At 44.5% G+C, this 20,179-nt stretch overlaps 1 protein-coding gene across 2 annotated transcripts in view; it reads left to right on the forward strand.

Annotated features, from left to right (window-relative positions):
- The first annotated feature begins 17,132 nt into the window (after nucleotides 1-17,132).
- CIITA (class II major histocompatibility complex transactivator) overlaps nucleotides 17,133-20,179 on the forward strand; it is a 140,539-nt gene continuing 137,492 nt past the window's right edge. Inside the window, exon 1 of one of the 2 annotated variants that reach the window (XM_075565345.1) lies at nucleotides 17,133-17,532. The gene's annotated coding sequence lies outside the window, so the exon portion shown is untranslated. The remainder of the gene's footprint in view (nucleotides 17,533-20,179) is intronic. The other variant, XM_075565347.1, reaches the window with a different exon arrangement.

A 20,179-nucleotide genomic window follows, 5' to 3' on the forward strand; every position in this document is an offset into this window, starting at 1 on the left:
TTAAAAAAATATTTACTTAATAGTTTTTGCATTAAATTGCTGGTATCGGCTGTACTTCCAATGAAGTGGGCTCTGGCTGGCCCTCATGCTGCACATGTTTCTGAGAAAAAGGAAAAGAAAAGCACCATCAACATTAAGGGAATTATGTGGTGATGTGCACTAATAAATATATTGCGACAGATATGAGGTAACAGTAGTGAAAAGAGGATATTACGGTCCTAAATTAGTGCAGGGTTTCTGCTTGTGAGGAATCAGGGATCGCGGCGCCCGCGCCCTGGTTCCTCTGCTGATATATTCCCTCCTGCTGCCGTGGTGCGCACCCCTCGCCAGCGCCACTCACCTCCGTCGGTTCTGGGGGTTCCCCGTCATCCTCGGCGTCCCCGGTTTCCAGCAGTACCTCACGCGGCCGCCATGTTGCTCGGGCGCGCGCCTGAACAGCGCGCGCCGGGCGAAGTTAATTTATTCACTGCTCTGGCAGTGAAGACCCGCCCCCAATACAGGAATATGATCTCCTGTCAAGACAAGAGTCCTCACCTGCCTGCCAATCAAGGGAACCTATCCAGGATGGCTCCACGCAGTCCTCCAGGTCTGCCTTCACTTCTGATTGGTCAGCCACACTTTATAATGCCAGTCCTTCCTATCATTCATTGCTCGACATAGTTTTCACTTGGATTACTACTCTGGCGTTTTCTCTCTCATTCACTCAGGTTACGACTTGGCTTGGCGGACGTCTCTCTCTGGCTCTAGACCCCTGCTTGGACAAACGACCTTCCAGAATTCTCCAATCCCAGACCTTGGCTAACGGCAACGACAACGGCATTTCTACACCGGTACCGGCAAGTATTGCTAGCGAAATACACCTGGCCTGGCAACGCCAAAATCACCACACTCCGGACACGCTCGCTTTGCTGCGGGTGCGTGCTTCTATACGTTCCTCACCTCAGTGAAAGGAACGGGTCTGGTCTGCGGGCAGCACCGGCGTAACATTATGTCGAGCCCACAAGACGCAGACCAGACTGTGGACTCTATGATGACGGCCATGTACCAACAAATACAGGCCTTAACGGATCAAGTGGCTCTCCTCTCCCAACAGGTATCGGACCGCTCTTTACAGGCTCCTCCTGCGGCTGCACCCCTGGCGCAGCCTGACTTATCTTCCACTTCATTTTCAGTTCCGAAGATTCCGGCTCCAAGGCCCTACGCAGGAGATCCACACACCTGTCGTGGCTTTCTCAACCAGTGCGAGATCCAGTTCGAGATGGCTCCCCAGCTGTATGCTACTGGCCGGAAAAAGGTAGCCTACGTATATAGTCTGCTCACAGGTAATGCACTGGCATGGGCCTCTCCGATCTGGGAACTACGCCCTGATATTACCCGCGATTACGCGGCCTTCAGACGGGACTTTCGACAGGTTTTTGATATCCCCGCACGTCAAGAGACTGCTTCTGATACCCTGCAAGAGCTTACACAGGGACGTCGGCCTGTGGGTCAATACGCCTTGGAATTCAGAACCGTAGCAGCTGAGACTCATTGGGGTCAGGAGGCTTTAGTCGCCGCCTTCTGGAAAGGTCTATCGGAGTCTCTGAAGGATGAACTTGCTTCCCACACCAGGCCAGAGTTACTGGAGGATCTCATCACCCTGGCTACTCGTATGGATCAGCGCCTTCAGGTACGCCGCGCTCAGCGTCAGCTTCCCCGGGCTACGCCTTTCCGTGCTTCCTTTTCCAGGTTCTCTACTAACCAGAGACCCGTCGTATCCCCGTTACCAGCGCTGGAGGCTCCAGAGCCGATGCAACTTGGAGTTCAGCAACCTCGGGTACCGTCACGACAACTTCGCTCTACTGGGGAATCGTGCCATCATTGCGGAGCTTCTGAGCAGCGTACCCGTAACCATCCTCCATCTCCGGGAAACGACTAAGCCCAGTGAGTACGAAGGGGCGCTCTCTGGGTACTGAATCTCCTTGTCCCCCTCTAAGAAGGGAACTTCCCAAAAGATTGACTATTCCCGTCTCCCTTTCAGGACCGACTTTCCGCACCTCCACTGCTGCATTTATCGATTCCGGCGCAGGAGGGAATTTCATAGATCAAACCTTTTCTGAGCAAAATCAAATTCCGCTTTCCAGGAAGGACTCTCCCGTTGCCTTGGTCGGGATTGATAATCGACCTCTCACCCCGGCTTATATCTCCTTAGAGACCGGACCTATCACCCTTTCTACTCATTCTCACAAAGAGACTCTGGGTTTTGATGTTATTCATGCCCCAGGAACACCTATCACGCTTGGCTTGCCCTGGTTACAGAAGCATAATCCACTCATCGATTGGGTGTCTCCTAACCCTATTAACTGGAGGTCAAGGTCAGAGAAACCTTTTTCCTCTATCAAGCAACCATCCTTTCTATTAGCCAATACATCAAGTTCTCTGAGGGAGTTGCCTTCTCCATACGCCGAATTCTTGGACGTTTTCAGCAAGGCTCAGTCTGAACTTCTACCTCCTCATCGTTCCTACGATTGTCCGATTGATCTGGTACCTGGTTATACCTTGCCGAAAGCCAAATCTTATCCTCTCTCGTTGCCCGAGACCAAAGCTATGGACGAATATATTCGTGAGAATCTTAAGCGGGGCTTCATACGTCATTCCAATTCTTCTGCGGGGGCTGGATTCTTCTTTGTCAAAAAGAAAGATGGTACTCTCAGACCATGTATTGATTACCGGGGTCTGAACCATATCACGGTGAAGAATCGTTATCCACTCCCACTCATCTCCGAACTCTTTGATAGACTTCAGGGGGCAAATCTCTTTACTAAACTGGATCTCCGTGGGGCATACAACCTCATCCGCATCCGGGAGGGCGATGAATGGAAGACTGCCTTCAACACCCGTAGCGGACACTACGAATATCTAGTGATGCCCTTCGGGTTATGCAACGCACCGGCAGTTTTTCAGGACTTCATCAATGACATCTTTCGAGACGTTCTTAATATATTTGTCATTGTATACCTGGATGACATCCTTATTTTCATCCATCTATCCATATATCATCCATACGAAGTTTGTGCTTTCACGCTTCCGCGAGAACCGGTTGTTTGCTAAAATGGAGAAATGCATTTTTCATCAGTCTACCACTTCTTTTCTCGGATACATCATCTCCAACAAAGGTTTGGCCATGGACCCAGAGAAGCTAAAGGCCGTCGTGGATTGGCCACAACCCAATTCCCTCAAATCTGTTCAACGGTTTTTGGGTTTTTCTAATTATTACCGGAAGTTTATCCGCAACTTTTCCACCATTGTCGCTCCTATCACGGCACTGACCAAAAAAGGTGCAGACCCTTCATCTTGGTCTCCAGAAGCTGTCACGGCATTCGAGACACTGAAACAAACTTTTGTCTCTGCTCCCATTCTTCGACACCCTAACACGAATTTCCCCTTCACCTTAGAGGTTGACGCTTCGGACTGTGGGGCTGGGGCGGTTCTGTCGCAGAAATTTTCTTCCCAGGATAAACTTCATCCTTGCGGGTTTTTCTCCAAAAGATTTTCATCGGCAGAGAGGAATTATGACGTGGGCAATAGGGAACTTTTGGCAGTCAAAATGGCTCTTCAAGAATGGAGACATCTTCTGGAGGGGTCAAAAGAGCCATTCACCATCCTTACGGACCATAAGAACTTATTGTACATTGAGAATGCCCGTCGCTTAGGTCCTCGCCAAGCTCGCTGGTCGTTATTTTTCTCTAGATTCAATTTTGTTCTCTCATACATTCCCGGCACTAAGAACGTCAAGGCGGATGCTCTCTCCCGGCAATACTCTTCTGAAGAGAGATCAGAGAAAACCACTGAGTCCATCCTCCCTAAACAAAGAATCTTAGCAGCTGTGGCATTCAAGAATCTGGAGAGGATCATCAAGTCTCAAGAGAACCTCCCGTCCGGTCTTGTGGTTCCTAAAGACTCTTTGTATGTGGAACCCAAATTTATCCCTGAAATACTGGACTGGGGACACGCCGTCCGTTCGGCAGGGCATCCTGGATTCAAGAAAACCTTGGACCTCATCCGTCGTACCTTTTGGTGGCCCAATATGGCTAAAACCATTCTGGAATTTACACGGTCCTGTCCGGTATGTGCGCGTAACAAGATTCCTCGTCAGAAACCTCAGGGTCTTCTCTTACCTTTACCTATTCCGGAGCGTCCCTGGTCCCACATTTCGATGGATTTTATTGTGGAGTTGCCTAGGTCGAATGGCATGAATACCATTCTTGTGGTAGTAGATCGGTTTTCCAAGATGGCACACTTTATCCCTCTCAAAGGATTACCCTCCTCACCCGCCCTTGCGGATATTTTTGCCAAAGAGATTTTCCGGATCCATGGGATTCCTACATCCATCGTGTCCGATCGGGGTTCCCAGTTCGTCTCCAAGTTCTGGAGAAATTTCACCAAGAGACTAGGTATCTCGTCTTCCTTTTCTTCTGGATATCACCCTCAATCCAACGGACAGACCGAGAGGGTTAATCAATCCCTCGAGAAATACTTAAGGTGCTTCGTCTCTAATTCTCAGGATGACTGGGCAGAATTACTTATCTGGGCTGAGTACGCATTCAATTCTTCCAGGAATGAGTCCACCCACGAGACTCCCTTCTTTATCAACTACGGATTCCATCCGGCTCGCCTACCTATTACTAAAGAATCCTCTGGGGTACCAGCCGTGGATGAACATATTGCTCTCCTACAAGACTCTTGGTCCAGAATACAATCTGCATTACAAAAAGCATCCTTGACATCTAAAAATCAGGCTGATCGTCACCATCGTCCGGCACCCGAATACAAACCCGGGGACAAGGTTTGGCTATCTTCCAAGAACATCCGTCTTAAAACGCCTTCCCTCAAATTGGCTCCTAGGTTCCTGGGTCCCTTTTCAATTTTGGAGCAGGTTAATCCGGTTTCTTTTCGACTCCAACTTCCTCAAAGCATGAGAATTCCGAATGTCTTTCACACCTCACTTCTCAAACCTTTTATCTCCAGTAGCCTCTTTCTGGATCACACTTCGAAACCATATCCTGTGATGGTACAGGGTAACGAAGAGTATGAAATACAGGCTCTACTGGATTCCCGTCTTTCAAGAGGTAAAGTCCACTTCTTGGTCCACTGGAGAGGTTTTGGACCCGAGGAGAGAGGTCATAGGTACCCCTGAAAGATATTCATGCTCCAGGACTCCTCAAACGCTTTCGTAAGAAGTTTCCATCAAAACCATGGAAGGATCGTCCTGAGGCCGATCCTGAAGGGGAGGTACTGTGAGGAATCAGGGATCGCGGCGCCCGCGCCCTGGTTCATCTGCTGATATATTCCCTCCTGCTGCCGTGGCGCGCACCCCTCGCCAGCGCCACTCACCTCCGTCGGTTCTGGGGGTTCCCCGTCGTCCTCGGCGTCCCCGGTTTCCAGCAGTACCTCACGCGGCCGCCATGTTGCTCGGGTGCGCGCCTGAACAGCGCGCGCCGGGCGAAGTTAATTTATTCACTGCTCTGGCAGTGAAGACCCGCCCCCAATACAGGAATATGATCTCCTGTCAAGACAAGAGTCCTCACCTGCCTGCCAATCAAGGGAACCTATCCAGGATGGCTCCACGCAGTCTTCCAGGTCTGCCTTCACTTCTGATTGGTCAGCCACACTTTATAATGCCAGTCCTTCCTATCATTCATTGCTCGACATAGTTTTCACTTGGATTACTACTCTGGCGTTTTCTCTCTCATTCACTCAGGTTACGACTTGGCTTGGCGGACGTCTCTCTCTGGCTCTAGACCCCTGCTTGGACAAACGACCTTCCAGAATTCTCCAATCCCAGACCTTGGCTAACGGCAACGACAACGGCATTTCTACACCGGTACCGGCAAGTATTGCTAGCGAAATACACCTGGCCTGGCAACGCCAAAATCACCACACTCCGGACACGCTCCCTTTGCTGCGGGTGCGTGCTTCTATACGTTCCTCACCTCAGTGAAAGGAACGGGTCTGGTCTGCGGGCAGCACCGGCGTAACACTGCTCCACTCCACGGTTTGGAGATTTACCTAGGGGAATCCAGACCGGGACTTCTAGCTTTCACAGGACTGGAGCAGCTGATTGAGCAGGGAGGTGATTAAAAGGTTGCTCTAAACAGAGCAAGACAGGGCTGTTTTACACTCAAGAGGAGGGTGTGCTGAAAAGATGTGTTATGCTGAGAAAAAGACTTGTTTTGTTTGTTTGATTTACTCCTGTTATCTGCTGTAGCATTTGTATGGCAAAATAAACAGGCCAAGCTTTTCACCTCTGTGTCAGAAGACTGTCTCCTCTACCTGGAAGGCTGTGTGAAAGTGCTGATCCCTGGACAAAAGGTACAGAGCAAGAAGGTACTTTGTCACAATATGTGAATACAATTAAATATAATATATATATGTATGTGCACATCAAAAGGAATGATAAATATTTAAGTAATATCTAGAAAGGTAGATCTGGTGGCACAAATTTTTCAGGTGGATAGGGGAATGGGAGAATTTAAACAGGAAAAGGGGGTGAGGGGGGAAAGGAAAATGTAATAAAAAACCTTAGGCGTTATGTGGGAAAACTAACTGTTATTTGAGAATGCAAACATATAACATAATAAACTCCTTAGATGATTGTAGACGGACGTTCACAGAGGTACACAATTGGAGACTTTTATAAGGTGAAATTATAATAAGGCTTTATTGTGGTAGTCCTACAGATGTACAGTATGAGTCTCACTGGATGTGCTAAAAACTGAGCTTTGTCTGTGTTTTATGTTCTGTCTCTGGTTTTAAAAATATATATTGCCATGCTCAGTAGCACTCCTCTGTGACACTCATATGCTTATATATATGTTGTGGTCATTTTGGGGGTTCAATAGGAGCTTGTTAGGTGTCCAGTATGTTTTACAATTCTTGTCCAGCTAGTCATGGCTGATTGGAGGGTGGCAACCTCCTTCCTAATTTAAGCTCACCCCCTCCCACATTTAAATGGTTATGGGCTCACTCCATAGCATCTTCCACTCAGGGGAACTTGCCTGCTTGCAGTTTGGCTGTGACATCTCTAATACAGAGTGCTTTTCCTGGTAATGTACAGGTTAATAAAAGCTTCAGTCAGACTCAGAACTTTGCAACTAATATTGACAGATTTACTATAAATCATTCTTCCTGTTATTACACAGGTTATTAAGAATTTATATTAGCGTTAGGGACCCCTGATATGTGGTCTGCCTTGGCGTTGGCTCAGGGGCTTACAACAATTTTGGCCAAAAATGTCAAACTAAAAGACCATTTTACTTATTAGATATTTATACATATATATTTAGGCACTGTACCGTGTATGAGTCTCACTGGATGTGCTAAAAACTGAGCTTTGTCTGTGTTTTATGTTCTGTCTCTGGTTTTAAAAATATATATTGCCATGCTCAGTAGCACTCCTCTGTGACACTCATATGCTTATATATATGTTGTGGTCATTTTGGGGGTTCAATAGGAGCTTGTTAGGTGTCCAGTATGTTTTACAATTCTTGTCCAGCTAGTCATGGCTGATTGGAGGGTGGCAACCTCCTTCCTAATTTAAGCTCACCCCCTCCCACATTTAAATGGTTATGGGCTCACTCCATAGCATCTTCCACTCAGGGGAACTTGCCTGCTTGCAGTTTGGCTGTGACATCTCTAATACAGAGTGCTTTTCCTGGTAATGTACAGGTTAATAAAAGCTTCAGTCAGACTCAGAACTTTGCAACTAATATTGACAGATTTACTATAAATCATTCTTCCTGTTATTACACAGGTTATTAAGAATTTATATTAGCGTTAGGGACCCCTGATATGTGGTCTGCCTTGGCGTTGGCTCAGGGGCTTACAACAATTTTGGCCAAAAATGTCAAACTAAAAGACCATTTTACTTATTAGATATTTATACATATATATTTAGGCACCGTACCGTGTATGAGTCTCACTGGATGTGCTAAAAACTGAGCTTTGTCTGTGTTTTATGTTCTGTCTCTGGTTTTAAAAATATATATTGCCATGCTCAGTAGCACTCCTCTGTGACACTCATATGCTTATATATATGTTGTGGTCATTTTGGGGGTTCAATAGAAGCTTGTTAGGTGTCCAGTAAGTCCTACAGATGGGCATATTTTGCTTGTAGAGGTCGTAGCTCTCACAGGCATCTCTGTAGACTTTTTTTTCTTGGGTAATTTATTTATTTTTTCTTCAATATCAGCAGTACTGTGCATGTATTTTCTCTTATCAGGTATACAAGATGTGCAGTTGCTAGGTAAAAAAGTCTATTTGCTTTACACCATTTACTTGCTAGGTACAATTTCTCCGCTTCAGCAACAGAATTTGGTTTTCTGCCTGAGTTCAGTAATTTTCAGTCTCATCTTTGGGTATTATGGCATTCACACTTCACACTTTGGGTTTTGCTCCCAAGATATATAGGCAGACTTTTTTACTTGCAGAAAAAAAAACATTCTTTGCAGTGGACTATTTCTTTCATTCCCGGCAGGGTAACTCAACACTCAGCAATTGGCTTTTGAAATACCTTTTACACAGTTCAGTAATCCCTTTTTCCCCAATAGGGCAGTTTTACACTCAGCATTTGTTTGCTAAAAAATTCCTCTGCTTCAGCACAGTATTGTATCAATTTTCACACTTTTCTGCATATTCTCCATTCACAGCTGGTAGCCCTATGCGGTGTGGCAACCTTTATTTGCAAAATCAGTACCACTCATGGGTCACCATCTGTATTCACTGCTTCAGCGAAACTTTTTGAAAACAACAAACACCTATCTCTTTCTAAGGGCTGACTCACTTCTTGAACCCTGACTATGGCTGCAAGGCAAAACCCCTATTTCAATGACCATATTACACTTTGTGATAGGCAAATAAGTTTTAGCTGTTTCAGCAGTCTCTCTCCTCTTGGGATTGGGGCAAAGAGTCCATCTGTGGTTTTGTAAATTTCAGTGGTGTATATCCCTTTAACTCTGATCTCTGCTGCATGAGGTTTTTTCAAAGTTGCTCAGACTTGTTTGTAGGCAAAAAGCATAAAAAAATGTCACATTAAAATCTCTGGTCCTTTTTAACTTCAAAGACACCTCTCATCCCACTTCTAACACCATAGGTAGACGGACGTTCACAGAGGTACACAATTGGAGACTTTTATAAGGTGAAATTATAATAAGGCTTTATTGTGCCTTTTCCTTTTTATCAGGAAATCCATCCAAACACAGGGGGGGAGGGGGTAACAAAGATTATATTCACTTGGGAGTATTTCTAGTGAAACGCTATGCAATTAATTCACATCTCCCTTAGTCAAGCATTTCTCCCAGCCCCAAACACATAGCATGAAATAAGCAGATATAAGAAGTCTCTTAAGAATGATAGTCTTATCTGTTCCTTGGAGGGAAAATCTTCTCAGTTCCTGGTTCAGCTCCCTTCCCTCAGGGTGTGTCAGCTCCAGGTTTAGTAGTTTTCCCTGTGTCTTGAAATCAGCTATGCTGCGCCTTCTGGCAGAGCTCAAGACAGGTTAGCCCCAGAGATCTGTGTTCTCTTGGTCAGTCTCTCCTGGGAGACTCAAGAACCACTGCTCTGTCTCCAAAGGTCAGCTCACAAGTGAGCTAAGGAGTCACTTGCTGTCTCAACAGACAGGCTTTTGTAAGCAATCTAAATCAGGCAGGTGGTGTTCATTAATTGACTACCAGCAGTTAACTACCACACTGCTAGATTAAAGGCACATTACTTGAACAGGGATTACTCCCCTGTTACAATGATGTTGATCAAAAATGTTAAAAACATGTACAATTTATTTTAAAAAAATGAATAAAATAAAGTGGAACAATAAACCTTGAGTCTCTTTTGTGTCCGAGCAAAATCTACCTGAATGACAGATAATGTCCTTAAGTAGTTCTCTGTTGGTACAAGGAGGCCAAAGTTGAATTTTTATAGTATTGCAATATGTTTTGATATCTTCTTTTAATAAAGGAGTCCTCTTGACTGGTTGCTTTTTCTTATATATTTGCCTTGATATTTTGGGTCAAGTGAAGAAAAAGAGTTGAAATTCTTTATGTATCATTTAACCGTTATGTCTATTTAGACAAATTGTTACTTTGCCAAGTTGTTATAATGTTCCACGTATCTCTCTTATTTTCCGTATTCTCATCTCTCTCTCAATGCGAGGTATGGAGAACGTGGCTGTGTAGTGTTACCTTGTTTCTGTGATTGTACTATATCAACGTGACTATATAGCAGCAGTTATTATTATGAGTATCAATATAACTGTGAGAAATAATCCCCAAAATAATTAAACTACCACAAATAATAATAATAGCATGTTCTTGTATAGCGCTGCTAGTATTACGAAGCGCTTTACAGAGACATTTTGCAGGCACAGGTCCCTGCCCCGTGGAGTTTACAATCTTGCCCAAGGTCACAAGGAGCCGACACCGGGAATTAAACCAGACTCCCCTGCTTCAAACTCAGTGCCAGTCAGTGTCTTTACTCACTGAGCCGCTCTTTCTCCCTAACAGTTTAATTGTAACACTGACAATGTTTGGATAAAAAGGACAGCCAGGGTCCAGGGATAATATATATCCGGCGCTGTTCTCAAGCTTGATTTTCTATCATCCTCTACTTGTACCTAATGGCGATGAAGGGCGCAGCTTCAATGCTTAGTTACACTAATAAAAAATCACTCTACTGTAAAAAAAATGTATACCTTATTTACGCAAGACAAGTGGGACCTAGCTGAACCATTAAACAACGACTGCATTGTATCATGTTACTAATAGTGTAATTTTTAACGAACGATTAATCCACAGGCGTTGTGTTATTTCTCACGGCGGATTAATTCATCATACTTTTTCTTACAATACAATGATGGATTAGAAATAAATACAATCCGTGGAACGGATTTACGGTGAACCTGCCAAGTGGCTTATTTTAAAGCCACATAACCGACCCACTTTGGGGGATTTTTACTAATCCGTGCGGATTGAAATTGAAACAATCAGGCTACGGATTTACCCCATGGAACAGATTTTGAAGGGAAATCCCAGAAAAAGTTTTGCCCATTTCTCCTCAAGAGGTCTTGAGATTAGAGATAAAAAATTAACGTTATCGAAATAACACCCCTCATAGATGAATTTTCCTTTAGGCATTCAAAATCATTCTTTTTAAACCCCAAGCTTTGCCTTTATGTTTTAACTCATTCTCATCAACCTTTTCTGGTTGTGTTTTAACTCACTCTCATCAACCTTTTGTGATATTTATGGCTGATGTCACAAGGAAAGAATGATTTTAATAAAAGACCTTATAACTGTCTCCCTGTAACTACAGTACTAGAATAATCCTACCCATGTTATTGCGTTTGGATAATTTTGCCAATTTTGATAGTCCCAGCTTTAATGTTGAGAGGGAAACACATTATCTGACATTTGTAACAAATGCACCAGCCCATATTTAATATCGCTACGACCGTTTACTTTCACAGGCCAGAGAAGATATCAGGAATGTAGAGGTTGGGTTGAAGCCTTACTCTGCCTGATAAAACCATTCTGCCATGTAAGCCTGGTTCTCCCTTAATTATTTTATTGACCAATAAAGGTAGGTCCCATGACCATCAATGGTTCCCCCACAGAGACAGGAAAAAAAAATATTTTAAAACTAGCGTTAAGCCCTTGGTTGCTGTACTGCTCACACATTTTAACAGATTCATCACGTTATCGTGACGAGGGTATAGTTGTATTATTTAAAAAATGTTTTTAATGCATCATCAGTACAAGATACATATAGATATTCAGAACGATAATTGTATAAGTGCAATGCCCCTTCATTAATATGTGATAGAGCATAATTATAAGCCATATATAAATATTATATATATATTTTTTTTTTGTGGGAGAAAAGGAGGACCCCGCATCCACAAGATAAATAATGGCGACTAAATACCGACACTAGAATTTCATCAATATACAGTGATAAGTCGGTGGTGCTATAAGGGCAAGTAAATACGGTGAGAGAAGGAAAGGGCCCCAAACAAAAGCACTCTAGTATGCCTGTAAAGTACAAATTCACATAATCTTTATTAGAAGGTTGTCACAGAACAATAGTTAAAAAAAGCACAGAAAGTATAAAATTGGGCATGGATCCCCTGTACGTAGCAAAACTTGACAAGTCCTCCAGCAGTTAAATCCCAATGGGAACAAAACCAATATCAAAATTGACAACAATTGCACTCTAAAGTACCTGACAAGGTTAACAGAGTAAAGCAGACAACAGACCAAACTGGGGTGGCTATGGCTAAGTGGTCAAATCACGTTGTAACAACACACTCTTGTCCCCATAAATCTCTAGGGTATGTCTAAAGTGACACAGTGTGCGAGGAAAGTAAGAAAGAGACACACAATATAAAGCCAAAGGGAGCACACCTAATCCCACATCTGCAGGTTGTAATACATCACCTAATGTCAGGTACACTGCAAAATGATGGAGGAGACAAGGAGCAACAGCTCAGAGAATGATAACGTGTCCCAAGGGGGGGACAGACCAGGGGGTCCTGCCTACTAAACCTGCTCCTACGCGTTTCGGCCAAGAGCCTTCTACTGGGAGTGGTGATGTAGGCAGGGTAACATGCATGCTTAAAAAGGGAGTCTAATTGGGCCAATGAGTACCATCACCTGGTAAAGTTAATCAATAGCACAATATGCAAAGGGCAAACAGGTGTATTCATAGTAGACTTACTGTGAGAGTCTTGTGGGCGTCATAGTAGAAGAGCCAATAATGAGGCTGTATATTGTGTGCTCCTACCCCCATGAAAGAGGGCAGTACTGGCAAATTAGTCCCACTAATGCATAGTGCGCATGTGCGTGACGTCACAGGGGGCGTCCATAGCGTGGCTGTCGCATGCACTGCTATAGTGGGTGTTAACTCTAGTTTACAGGCAAACGTCCTGTAAAGGAAATGCTCTTGGCCGAAACGCGTAGGAGCAGGTTTAGTAGGCAGGACCCCCTGGTCTGTCCCCCCCTTGGGACACGTTATCATGCTCTGAGCTGTTGCTCCTTGTCTCCTCCATCATTTTGCAGTGTACCTGACATTAGGTGATGTATTACAACCTGCAGATGTGGGCTTAGGTGTGCTCCCTTTGGCTTTATATTGTGTGTCTCTTTCTTACTTTCCTCACACACTGTGTCACTTTAGACATACCCTAGAGATTTATGGGGACAAGAGTGTGTTGTTACAACGTGATTTGACCACTTAGCCATAGCCACCCCAGTTTGGTCTGTTGTCTGCTTTACTCTGTTAACCTTGTCAGGTACTTTAGAGTGCAATTGTTGTCAATTTTGATATTGGTTTTGTTCCCATTGGGATTTAACTGCTGGAGGATTTGTCATGTTTTGCTACGTACAGGGGATCCATGCCCAATTTTATACTTTCTGTGCTTTTTTTTAACTATTGTTCTGTGACAACCTTCTAATAAAGATTATGTGAATTTGTACTTTACAGGCACACTAGAGTGCTTTTGTTTGGGGCCCTTTCCTTCTCTCACTATATATATATATATACATGTAGAGGTATCAGTACCGTGTTAGCCGAGCTTCAATAATCAAAAAATAAATAGATGATACCGTTCTGTGGCTAACGAAATGCTTTTATATATACACACAGTTTGGTGTGAATTTCATTTTTTAGCAACCACAAGTTATGTAAGCAAACAGGTTTTTTCATTTGTGTTCCAGATAACAGAAAGTCAAGATATATGCTGGTATTTGGTTCTTGATTTTGTATGCACTAGTCAGAGAAAGTAGCACTCCTGATAGTATTATGAAATATAAAGTACTTGTAGCCCCCTGTAAACAGCACAGGCTATTCCTATCTTCCTTCTACTGTGGTAAGTCCTGTTAAGATCAGGAACCAGTAATCATCATGGGTTTTCCCCCTTCATAGCCGTATCCTGAGTGGTAGACGCAGGCCTGGACTCTGCTGCAGGCGTGAGCAAGAGGGGAGGTTCTGCTGACATCACAAGGGGCGGGGCTAGCTCTATATTTAGCAGTCAACTCCGGTGAGAAGAGTTAGATTTGATAGTGCTATTGAGAGTCTGGAGTTGCCGGTTAGTTATGCCGAGAGTATGCAGTTCAGTTAGTATGCTGTGAGTCAAGAATCCTGCGGATCGGTCCGAGGAGTTGGAGGAGACTGCGGTCTCCCCTGCGCAGAGTGCAGGAGCAGAGAGAGAGAAGAGTGAAAAGATTCAGCATCCTTTAGTAGAGCTGATAGAATTATAGACTTGGTGGACCAATGCCCTCACCCCACTGCCAGGGGTGAAGGGGAGAATCCAAGACCCACCTCGAGGATAACCTCGGGGGTGGGCCACGGGGTATTGAAGCCCTAGCCCAGACCATCCTGTCAGAGGAGAGACTTGGAGGGAAGGAGAGGAGGAATTATCTGTGCGGAAGGCGAGCGGCGTAATAACACGTCTTTGCTGTTGTTGTTGCGGCTGCTGGAAGCCACCATCGTTGGGAGATTTCTGCTCTGTCAATAAAAGAGACTATTCGTTATTACTAAAGACTGTGTGTGAATTGGAAAGTATTACCCTGGGACCCAAGGGGTTCTTCTATACCGGTCCTGTCCCATATTCCTGGGAGTATAGAAGATGGAGGCGCTGCACCACTAAGAGATCATGGAGGCTACCACCCCAGAAGCCCGGTCCTGGCTCCCCCACAACATCGCGGGAAGCTCAGGCCCTCCTGTTCCTCACAGGTACGCACCACACCGCATGTAATCTGCCCTCATGCACCCTAGACACCACCGTAGAGTCTGGGGGAAGGGAGGAAGCAGGGTTACATACTCTATATGGTGTGTTAGTTTATCATAATGTATAGACACTGTATTGTGTTTGAAGAATGTGGCCATTCTTATTGGTTTCAGTTCCTCTTGAAACATCGATTGATACTGTATCTATGTAGATCTTTATTTATATAGCGCCATCAATGTACATAGCACTTTACAGCAGTGTGCTGTACGCATTAATTACTGCTTAATCAAGGCACACTATGCACATGAAGGAATCATTAATCGGAAAAGTAATGGTCAATATACATGGTCAACAAATGGGATGTTATGCATCAAGTTCCAGCAAAACAATAAATACATGTAAGAAACTTTTTCATCCAGTTTCTTCCATTAGACACTGATGGTTAGATTGGAAGTATCCAGTTTCCTCCATTAGACACTGATGGTTACATTGGAAGTATCCAGGTTCTTCCATTAGACATGATGGTTAGATTGGAAGATGTAACGGAGTGCTCACCACACAAAAGGCATGAGCACGGGGCCGAGGTGAGGATTGATATAAAACACCAACCTCCAGCCGCGTGGACGCGTCTGGAGTGTAGTTTGGTCAAAGTAGCCAGGTCAGGATTGGAGAGGTAAGAATAGTCAGAGGTACTTGCCGAGGGTTGGAGAGGTGAGGATTGTAGTTGGTAGCCGGGGTCAGGAGTTTACAAGAGCGGAGTCCAGAAGAATAGCCAAGGTCACAAAACAGAGGAGCCAGGAACCGGAGTACAAGACAAGACTTGGAGGCAAGAATAGGAGTGAACACTTCGCATGTAGTAAAGGTTTATACTCAGTCTTTTTGCTACATGGCAGGCTGAGCACATATAGGGAGTAAGGACCAATGAGGTTACAGGCTGTGAGAAGACGTCAGTAAGTTTGACTGTGATAGGCTGTTCCGATGCTGGAGACTGGTGTGGGGAAGCTCCCTGATGAGGACAGGATACAATGCTTGCGTGCTGACCACGCACCGCACGCCGTGACGTTACCGCAACCTGGAGGCAAGACCAGAGGAAGCTGTACTTAAAGCCACGCGGGACGCGCGGTCACGCCCCTAGGATGGTGGCTGGTACCGGGAAGAGGGAGAGAAGTGTCGCGGGTGGAGGAAGGAATAGGAGGCCCGATCACGGGTTGAGGTACGTAGCGGGTGCGCCGAGTGCGTCACTGATTACGGATCCTGACAGAAGGATCCAGTTTCTTCCATTAGACACTGGTGGCTAGATTGGAAGTATCCAGTTTCTTCCATTAGACACCGATGGTTAGATTGGAAGTATCCAGTTTCTTCCATTAGACAACGATGGTTAGATTGGAAGTATCCAGTTTCTTCCATTAGACAACGATGGGTAGATTGGAAGTATCCAGTTTCTTCCATTAGACAACGATGGTTAGATTGGAAGTATCCAGTTTCTTCCATTAGACAACGATGGTTAGATTGGAAGGTTAACGCCACAAGACCTGGTATAATTTCCAAAGGCTATAAAAGAGAAACAAAATAATGGACCCAAGATCCAGATCTTTATACGATCCATTAGGATACTATGGGCCATATTTACTAAGCAGGACGATTCCAAAAGAAAATGATCGGGTCCAGAAGATAACTTACGGTCCATTCATCTGAATAGGCGGAAGGTGTCTTATGGAATAACACTGCATAGTAAATATGGTCCCGTGTCTTTTAACTCTTCCGGTAACACCTCTTATCAATACATTCCAAATAGACAAGTATCACACAAGATAGTAAAGCACTTCGAATAGTAGTATTGATTTAATACAACACAGTTTTTTGGGGGGTTTAATTTTACGTTAATTGTGTATAGATACAAATGTGGATGACCTGCCTAACGTGACGGCAGGCTTTTTAATATGTTTTTGTCTAATGGATGTAACTAAAACAGCCCTATTTTATGTTAAACTGAGAAGCATGAAAGGGTTAGTAATTGCAATGTATTGTAGTATAGAGCATCAGTACTGTGTGTATTTTAATAGTATGTTGTTGTTTTTGTTACATGAATCAACAGCGACAGTAGTATTATTTTTAAAGTAATGCTTCTGTGGGAAGCTTTTAAAACAGTTTGGATTAAACATTCACTTTGGGGAAATCCCCTGGTGCCTTTACTTCCTTGTTTTTGATCTGTGCAGACAGAGTGTTTGTTTTATTAACATCATTATATGTGTAGTTGGCAGGGAATTATGCATGCCCTTCACCAAGGTTGTTTGAATAGCAAAGTCACCATATACGAACTGCGGGCTCTAAGTACGGAGAGGTACGTCTGCACTGACAGTTCTGTCAGAAATGCAACATATTAATCATGTGTATTTCTACTGCTTTAGAATTTGGCGTATTCTGCACTAAAATAGAAGACTTGCGCCACCTTTAAGGTAACGGAGACAACCAATGCAGAAAACCATCAAGAAAAGTTATGCTATGCGCACAGTTTTGAATACATAGTCTGGCGCCAATATGCAGCTGTGACCCTGCCCTAACTCCTCCCACTTGCGCCATAAATCCTTCATATCTTTGCAGGAAGACATACGCAATAATGGCGCAACTTAGCTTAACGCGTAGGTGCTGCCTGGCACACGTATATTTCATATTTCAGCGCGAGTTGCAACAAAATAATGAATGCTGGGTACTTACGCAAACAGCCGTTTCCAACTGTATGCTTTGAGTCAAAGAAATCCAGCATGGCACTAAAAAAGGTACTATTTATTTATATTATTTGTATTTATTTATATTATTTGTATTTATTTATATTATTTGTATTTATTTAATGTGTCAATGTTTCAGTTAGTGTGAAGCAGTGATATAGATATAGATACAGTATATGAGGAAAGAGGAGAGAGAAAAGAGAGGGGACAGAAGAGAGAGGGGACAGAAGAGAGAAACGAGAGGGGAGAAAGGGGAGTGAGGGGAGAGAAGAGAGAGACGAGAGGGGAGTGAGGGGAATGAGGGGAGAGAAGAGAGAGACGAGAGGGGAGAAATGAGAGTGAGGGGAGAGAAGTGAAAGCGGAGAGAAGTGAAAGGGGAGGGAATTGAAAGGGGAGGGAATTGAAAGGGGAGAGAAGTGAAAGGGGAGAGAAGTGAAAGGGGAGAGAAGTGAAAGGGGAGAGAAGAGAAAGGGGAGATAGGGGGAGGGAAGAGGAGAGAGGGAGAGGAGAGAGGGGAGGGAGGGGAGAGGAGAGAGAGAAGGGAGGGGAAAGAGAGAGAGAAGGGAGCGGAGAGAGAGAGAGAGGATGAGAGAGAGAGAGAGGAGGGAGGGGTGAGAGGGGAGAAGATACTAGGCTTCCCATGGGGTGCATGCACACAGAGGGGCCAGGACCAGCAAGGTTTGTCAAGTTTGACAATGGAATTTATAGTCCGAAACATCGCCCATTTTATTGAATTGTGTATATTGTATGTCTTTATTTATATAGCGCCATAAATGTACATAGCGCTTCACAGTAGTAATACATATCATATAAATAACAGATAATATAAATCAGGTCATGGGAATAAGTGCTTCAGAAATAAAAGTAACATTAAGGAAGAGGAGTCCCTGCTCTGAGGAGCTTACAATCTAATTGGTAGGTAGGGAGAACGTACAGAAACAGTAGGAGGGAATTCTAGTAAGTGCGTCTGCAGGGGGCCAAGCTTTATGTGTCATGTGTCCAGGATTATCCAGTGCTATTCATATGCATGTTAGATGTGTCTTAAGGTGGGTCTTAAAGGTGGATAGAGACGGTGCTAGTCGGGTATTGAGGGGAAGGGCATTCCAGAGGTGCAGGGCAGAAAGTGAGAACGGTTTAAGGTAGGAGAGAGCTTTAGATACAAAGGGGGTAGAAAGAAGACATCCTTGAGAAGAACGCAAGAGTCGTGATGGTGCATAGCGAGAAATTAGGGCTGAGATGTAAGGAGGAGCAGAAGAATGTAAAGCTTTAAAAGTGAGGAGGAGAATTGAGTGTGAGATGCGGGATTTAATCGGAAGCCAGGAGAGGGATTTCAGGAGGGGAGATGCGGAGACAGATTTAGGAAAGAGTAGAGTGATTCTGGCAGCAGCGTTTAGGATAGATTGTAGGGGAGACAGGTGAGAGGCAGGAAGGCCAGACAGCAGGAGGTTGCAGTAATCAAGACGTGAGAGAATTAGGGCCTGAGTCAGAGTTTTAGCAGTCAAGTAACAGAGGAAAGGGCGTATCTTTGTGATATTGCGGAGGAAAAAGCGACAAGTTTTAGAAACATTTTGAATATGAAAGGAGAACGAGAGAGAGGAATCAAGTGTGACCCCTAGGCAGCGTGTTTGAACTACTGGGTGAATGATCATATTTCCAATAGTAATATGGAAGGAGGTACAGTAGTAGGGCCAGGTTTGGGAGGAAGTATAAGGAGCTCTGTTTTTGCCATATTAAGTTTCAGTCGGCGGATGGCCATCCAGGATGATATTCCAGAGAGGCATTCAGAAACTTTGATCTGTATAGCAGGTGTAAGGTCAGGGGTTGAAAGGTAAATTTGTGTGTCGTCAGCATTGAGGTGATATTTAAACCCAAAGATGTGATTAGGTCACCTAGAGAGAGTGTGTAAAGAGAAAAGAGAATGGGTCCCAGGACAGAGCCCTGGGGTACCCCCACAGAGAGATCAAAGGAGGAGGTGTTAGCAAAAGAGACACTGAAAGTACGATGGGAGAGGTAAGAGGAGATCCAGGATAGAGCTTTATTCCGAATACCAAAAGTATGGAGAATGTGAAGGAGAAGAGGGTGGTCCACTGTGTCGAATGCTGCAGAGAGGTCGTGTAATATGAGCTGAGTGTAATGACCTCTGTCTTTGGCAGCATGGAGGTCGTCAGTTATTTTAGTGAGGGCTGTTTAGTGAGGGCTGAGTAAGCAGTGCGGAAGCCAGATTGTAGAGGGTCTAGAAGAGAATAGGTGTTGAGAAAGTGTAGCAATCGAGAGAATACAAGACGTTCAAGGAGTTTGGAGGCAAAAGGCAGGAGGGAGACAGGTCGATAGTTAAAAGGACAGGTAGGGTCAAGCTTGCTGTTTTTGAGTAATGGTATAACGGTTGCATGCTTGAAGGAGGATGGAAAGGTACCAGAGTAGAGGGAAGAGTTAAAGATCTGTGTGAGCATAGGGATTATAGAAGGAGCAAGAGGTTTTAGGAGATGGGAGGGAATAGGATCAAGAGGGCAAGTGGTAGAGGGAGAAGAGGAGATCAGCAGTGACACATCCTCCTCTGAGATAGCGGAAAAAGAGTCAAGAAAGGCAGGAGGAGAGTTGGGAAGCAGTGTGGGATGGGAGAAGGCAACAGATGGGATGTTCTGACGTATGGATTCCACCTTTTCCTTAAAAAAGTGAGCAAACTCCTGAGGTGAGATGG

This window comes from Ascaphus truei, chromosome 11 (genome assembly GCF_040206685.1).
Source record: "Ascaphus truei isolate aAscTru1 chromosome 11, aAscTru1.hap1, whole genome shotgun sequence".
Classification (NCBI taxonomy): domain Eukaryota; kingdom Metazoa; phylum Chordata; class Amphibia; order Anura; family Ascaphidae; genus Ascaphus; species Ascaphus truei.